This window comes from Littorina saxatilis, linkage group LG3 (genome assembly GCF_037325665.1).
Source record: "Littorina saxatilis isolate snail1 linkage group LG3, US_GU_Lsax_2.0, whole genome shotgun sequence".
NCBI classification, from domain to species: Eukaryota; Metazoa; Mollusca; class Gastropoda; order Littorinimorpha; family Littorinidae; genus Littorina; species Littorina saxatilis.
Window position 1 is genome coordinate 28827849 of NC_090247.1, and position 7500 is coordinate 28835348.

Sequence of the window (7500 nt, forward strand, 5' to 3'; positions counted from 1 at the left end):
CAGCACCGCCCTGATATGGCCCTTCGTGGTCGGCTGGGCGTTAAGCAAACAAACACAACAAATATACATGCTTTGTTAGATACATCGAGTAGTGTTGTTTGCCAAGCAAGAAACAAACAAGCAAACAAATACAAAGGCAAACAAGCATACACTGAAACAATCAAGCTCTGGGTGTTATCAAGTCAAGTCAAGTCAAGTCAAGTATTTTATTGTTTTGGGCCCAGAGGGCTTTGAAACAAAGATATAATTTTAACAAAAAAAAGGTAACAAATCAGACAGTTAATAAATGTATACAAATTGAGCGGACAAATACAACAATACTATGCAACCGAACAAAATAAATTGGCAATATACACTTCCATACATACAAACAAAAATAAAAGAAAAATAGGTTTAACAAAATCAGGTAAGAGATCAGACAGATAATATATATACATTAAGCGGACAACGATAATATACAGCCGAAATAAATTAGCAATACCATTATGCCATGCATCTTTTGTAAAAACACAAAACAAAACAAAAGCATATATTACATACATATACATACCAATAAAGAAACTAGATATAACGCTGACATACTAAAATCATAACGTGGGCTACAAATCTTGCTAGCTTCATTAGTTTTATCTTAGATTTACAATTCATTAACTGTTCATATTTTAAACAATTTGGGTGAGATCGGTAATAAGGACTAATTAATTTTCTTCTTTCAGACACTATACTTTCGTCGGTACAAATGAACAAATAGTGAAACTCATCACCTAATTCATTTTTATCGCACATATCACACAATCTTTCATTTCTAGGAGCATTAAAAAATCTAAGCTGATGTATTGGCAACTTATGATTGCTTGTTCTAAATTTTGCTAATTTAACTTGGAATTTCCTAGGCAAACAAAGCAAATACCTTTCCAGACAAAAATCCTTTTTATATATTCTGTAATTAAAACACAAGCTGTTGGCGTTCACGTCAGTGTTCCATTCCTGCAGGAATTGATCTCTTTGTTTTACAACGTTTTTAAAACCTGAGACGGCAAGACTCTGAGTTGTCCATAAATATGATAGACCCAACTTATTTAACATAGTATTGACATGCGACAACCAGGGCAATTTAACGTTTTGTACATGGTACAACTTCAAATGTAGCTTTAACATTAAACAGGACATCTTATTCGCACCATCGTTCATTTCTTTCATCAGTTTATACCAATAAACCAGTAACTGACATTGTACCTCAATTCTAATTGGATAACGACCAAGCTCTCCGTAAACCATACAGGTGGGTGTAGTTTTATATACATCAAGAAGCATTTTTAAAAATCGCAATTGAAACCTTGATAATATGTCTAATGAATCATATCCCCACACCTCACAACCATACAGCAAAATTGGATGTACACACTTCTCAAAAAGATCCAATTGCACGTCAATTGGTAAATTTAGTTTTCTACATTTTCGAATTAACGAGAACATTGCACGGTTACCAATCAAACATTGACGTTTCATGGCATTATGAAATTTGTTATTATAGTTAAATAGTACACCTAAATACACATAGTCCCAAACTACTTGGACAGGTACTCCATTCAAGAACAAATTTGGGATATTCCGTATTTTCCCCCGCGAAAAAAAACTATTTTTGTCTTTTCAATATTTATGCTTAGTCCCCAGTTTTTACAATAACGATCTAGTCCATCCAGGGCTTTTTGCATTTCGCCAGGCGTTTCGGCGAGTATATTAACAGGAACAAATACATATAGTCATTAATGCGTTCAACATCTATTTCTTGGGCTCTTTTCAGGGGCAACTCTAGGCTGACATCATATTCAATCAAAAACTGCTTCAGGTCGTTTACAAATAGTGAGAAAAGAATCGGTGATAAATTTTCGCCCTGGAGAAGCCCGATGTTTGAGGTGAACGCCTCGGAGAATACACTATTCACCTTCACGCACAATTTTGCCTTATCATACATGTCCTTAATTACATTCAATACCTTACCATTAATATTCCGTTGCATCAGCTTTTGCCACAGGAGACTGCGTTGCACAGAATCAAAAGCCTTACGCAGATCAATGAAAGCACAATATAACTCTTTTTTTGTAAAAATATATCAATAAGACAATGTAGTGCAAAAATGTGGTCTACAGTAGAGTGGCCTTTTCGGAATCCAGCTTGTTCGTTGCCGATCACAGAATTGTCATCCAGAAATGCATGCAATCTTTTATTTATCACACTTGTAAAAAGTTTTCCAAAACAACTTAGTACACTGATTCCTCTATAATTATCAGGGTCGGCTGTTGAGCCTTTACCTTTAAAGATTGGGCTTATATACCCCACTGTCCAAGCTTTAGGCATTTTCCCAGTGTGCAATATCAAGTTAAATAGACGTGTTACAATAGTTAATAGTTTTGGTGAGGAATATTTCAAAAACTCGTTTAAAATACCATCATATCCGCAAGCTTTGTTATTCTTTAAACTGTTTACACATATCATCACCTCCTCCTTTGTAATATCAACATTCAATTGTTCATTCATAAGGTCTATGTCATCAAGCACATCATCTTGCACATCAATCAAGTCGTGGTCAGATACATTACTAAGTTTTTCAAAATGTTTTACGAATACTTCACGGGATATATCATGCATCGCTTGTTTCTTCTGCTGGTCACATCCACTTATCAGTTTCCAATAACTGCTGGGGTCAGAAGACTTCATTGTTCGAATTTTCTTATGTAGCTGCTTTAAATAACTATTATAACTTTTACTCAGTGTTCCCTTATAATCCTTGAATGCTTGGACCTTATCTTGTATAATCTCTCTGTTATTTGGTTGGGCTTTAAATTTTCTCTTTATTTTTCTATATTTCCTTCTTGTCTGTTTACATTCTTTATCAAACCAAATGTTCTTAACTCCGCTATGAGCATTGTTACTGCTACATGTATTCATTTTTTTCTTCTGCTTATTCTTTCTAAGCATGTTCAATTTATTGGCAGCTTCGGATAGAATATCTTCTATTTGTTTCATTACATTATCGATCTGGTCCTGAGTTACTTCCTCTACGCTACCAATTAGGGAAACTAATATTCCTTCCACTAATAATACTTTATTATCATCAATTTCATCTACAAAATTCTGATTTGCTCCTACTTTCCATATTGGTTTCAACACACTGTTAGTGTTATAATTGCTTTCAGTTTCATTCTCGACGTGTTCTTTGTCCATTAGGATATCTGACAGGGCAAAAAATATAGGACAATGGACATCAGATAAACATTCATTATAGTCACATACTTGAGTCAGTTGAAATAAGATGAATGCAATGTTTATTCTCAATAAACCCACACACTCACAAAAACTTTTGGGCATGCTTTTGGGCATTACCAAGCTCACTCAATACAGACGACTACCCCCGTCGCGATATAACCTTGAACGGTTGAAAACGACGTTAAACACCAAATAAAGAAAGAAAAGACGACTACCATTTACTTTTTAAACGACACAACCTTTGACAGATTCGCCGATTTCGGATATCTTGATTTGTCAATCTAAAAAAATACATCTGAACAACAACAAAAATACAACCAAAAAAACAACCAAACAAACTGTCTAGTTTGGAGCGCCAACAAGCTCAGTAAAAACAGACGAAAAGAGTGTACTTTGCGAACGACTTGGACCTCGAAAGATTCACTAATTTCAGGTATCGTTAATTGTCAATCTTAACACACACAACATATATCTAAACAACAACACAAATACAACAACGAAACAACCTAAAAAGCTGTCTCGTTTGGAGCGCAAACAAGCTCATTAAAAACAGACGAAAAGAGTGTACTTTGCGAACGACTTGGACCTCAACAGATTCGCCAATTTCAGGTATCGTTATTTGTCAATCTTAACACACACAAAATGTATCTAAACAACAGCAAAAACACAACAAAGAAACAACCAACAAAAACTGTCTAGTTTGGGGCGCAAACAAGCTCAGTAAAAACAGACGAAAAGAGTGTACTTTGCGAACGACTTGGACCTCAACAGATTCGCCAATTTCGGCTATCGTTATTTGCACAGCTTGAAGGCATCTGGTGCTGCCTTCTATCATCCAGCTTGTTTTATACGTGTTTATATATCAAAGTGGATGCATCGAATGCTCTATATTTCCGGTTTAATCGATACGGAAGGAGAGGGTCTAGAGAAAGAGAGAGAGATAGAGAGACAGGGGGATGGGGAGGGGGAGAGAGAGAGAGAGAGACAGACAGTGAGAGAGAGAGAGAGAGAGAGGGGAGAGAGAGAGAGAGAGAGAGGAGGGGGGGGGGAGAGAGAGACACAGACACACAGAGACAGAGAGAGACTACAGTGCATCTTGTAAGAAACAGAACTTTAAGGGAGAATCAAGACGAGATGAGGGTGTATGTAGGTGCGTATGCGCTTGTTCAGTCGAGCGATTCACAGAAAGCTAATGTGCTTATGTTTATGCAATCATTTTAACAAGTGAATTCTTCTTCTGCGTGCGTGCGTGCGTGCGTGCGTGCGTGCGTGCGTGCGTGCGTGAGTGCGTGCGTGCGTGCATGCGTGCATGCGTGCATGCGTGCGAACGCGCTTGTGTTAGTGTGTATGTTAGTGTTAGCTCGCGCGTGTGTGTGTGTGTGTGTGTGTGTGTGTGTGTGTGTGTGTGTGTGTGTGTGTGTGTGTGTGTGTGCGTGAGTGTATGCGTGCGTACGCACGTGTGTTAGTGTGTGTGTGTTAGTGTTAGCGTGTGTATGTGTGCATGTGTGTGTTTGTGTGTGTGTGTGTGTGTGTGTGTCTGTCGGTAGTCTGTGTCGGTGTGTGTGCATGTGTGTGTGCGTGTGTGCATATGTGCGTTCGTGCGTGCGTGTGTGTGTATGCGTGCGTGTATGTATGCGCGCAATATCGTTCTTTCACACCCACGCACGAGCAAGATCTACAGCTTAATAGACTCTGCGGGTAAGAGGGTACATCAAAAACTCTTTATCATCACCAGCAGCAGCGCATGTCCACGCGTAATGCGTTTATCCCCTGCACGGGTCTCATTATTTTTTCATCACTGTTAAAAATGCACCTTGCTTCTTGATGCTGCCGCTGTGACGCATCTACTTGAAACGACAAATTGCTTTTGAAATATGTAACGGCTCGCAGATCAAAGAGGCGACATGCTGTCACACACATGCAGTGCTAATCACCAGCGCTTTCATATGTTTTGGAAGTCATGAGGTTTGATTCTGATTAAGTGCGTAATTAGTTCCCTTTTGCTGGTGTTTCTGTTCGCCAAGTCTTCTCCCCTGCACATCCCCCCCCCCCCCCTCTCCTCACACAACTCAAAAGTTAGGACATGAGGTTGATTCGGATTTAATCCAAAATCAGATAGACTGCTAACGTTCCAAAATCCAGAATAGAAAACAACAAACAATGAAGGTTAGTTACTGGAACGTTACATTATGACGAAAAGAGATATTCACAAGCGCATCGACCAAATGGACAGAGAAACAATTATGAGACAAATAACAGAAATGAAAAAACGAAAAAAAATCCCATTATTTTGTTTCATCTGCCTCATAATTGGTTCGGATTCAGGACAGAATAAGGTCTCTTGCACTTCTTCCTTGTTCCTGGGATCTCCTGCCAACCAACCCCCCATCACTACATTCCCCCATCCCCACACCCCTTCCCCCACACTCCCCATCCACCACCATGGAGCCTTGTCATCAAGGTTTCAAGGTTTCAAGGTTTTCAAGGTTTTATTTCGGCTTTAGGCCCATAAGGCATTTAAGCAAACAAAAATACACAATTAAGTCACACGCACAATGAGAGTGCACGCAGGCACAGCAAACAGTGTATTTAATTAAACACCAAAAGAAAAACATAACACACTAACAAAAAGAAACCACATCTTCATCAACTAGAGCTCTACCTCACACAATTAAGAGAAAAAACAAAGTAAACAAAAAACCAAACAGGCAGAACCAACAGAATAAGAACCACAACAAAACACAACGAAACACATAAATCATCTAGCGAAAATAACTCATAATAACACCAACAAACGTAGCCAACTTAACCAACTTATTTTTTGATTGTACATTCATTAAAGCATTATATTTTATAACATTTGCATGATGTTGAAAATAATTTCCAATATACTTCTTTCGTTCTTTCACGACACTCTCATATTGACAATTAAACAAAAAGTGGAATTCATCTCCTATCTCACCACTTCCACACAGCTTACACACTCTCTCGTCCCTAGGGATATTCAAAAAACGTTCCTGGTGAATAGGTAACTTATGATTACTTAACCTACATTTTAATAATTTTTCTCTCAGGGACCCAGTCAAACAGCGGAATTAGTTCCCTGTTGCTGGTTTTTCTGTTCGCCAAGTCTTCTCCCCCGCACACACCCCCCCTCCCCTCTCCCCCGTCCTCACACGACTCAAAAGTTAGGACATGAGGTTGAATCGGATAATCAAAAAACAGATAATTAGCTAACGTTTCAAAATCCAGAATAAAAAAATTAAAAAAACGAAGATTAATTACTGGAACGTTACGTTTTGACAAAACGAAATATTCACAAGCACATCGACCAAATGGACAGAGAGACAATTACGAGACAAAAAAACAGAAATGAAAAAACGAAAAAAATGTTCCCATTATTTTGTTTCATCTGCCTCATAATTGGTTCGGATTTAGGACAGAATAAGGTCTCTTACACTTCTTCCTTGTTTCTGGGATCTCCTTCCAACCAACCCCCCATCACTACATTCCCCCATCCCCACACCCCTTCCCCCACATTCCCCATCCACCACCATGGAGCCTTGTCACGGAAACATCCACCCATTTCCCCTCTCCCCACCCCCTGCAACGTACCCTCAACGGTTAGATCATCAAGCACACAAAAGTCATTATTCACTGGGCTGCGATGCAATCAAGGCCTATATGTTTTTGCTTTACACCAATGTAAAAACGAACTGTGTTATCTCTTGAACTCGATCATTGCACCAATGCACCAACTCAACCCCCCCCCCCCCCCCCCCCATCCTCTTCCTCAACTCCACACCTCTCAGAAATGCCAACATTATTCTCAGTTGGGCCAATTTGCGTGTGCAAATACTTGTTTCTGCATAGACACCCCCCCCACACACACACACACACACACACACACACACACTCACACACACACACACACACACACACACACACACACACACACACACACCCATTGCCTTCCGCCTGCCTAAACCTTAAAGCTTCAGACCTCTATAGATGAAAAGCCGATTTTGTATATTAAGTCTGTTAAATTGCACGTTGTGCCAGGCGTTTCTTGTTCTAGTTTATTAACTGGACAAATGAAGTGCCTTTTAACTCTTGATCTGCCTCTTTTCTCGCAATGAAACCCATCGTTATCAAATACGTGCAAGATAAAATTCAAAACAGACTGAGTAATCTGCTCTCATGCCGTGATTTTCTTTCTGGGTTTGCTTTGAT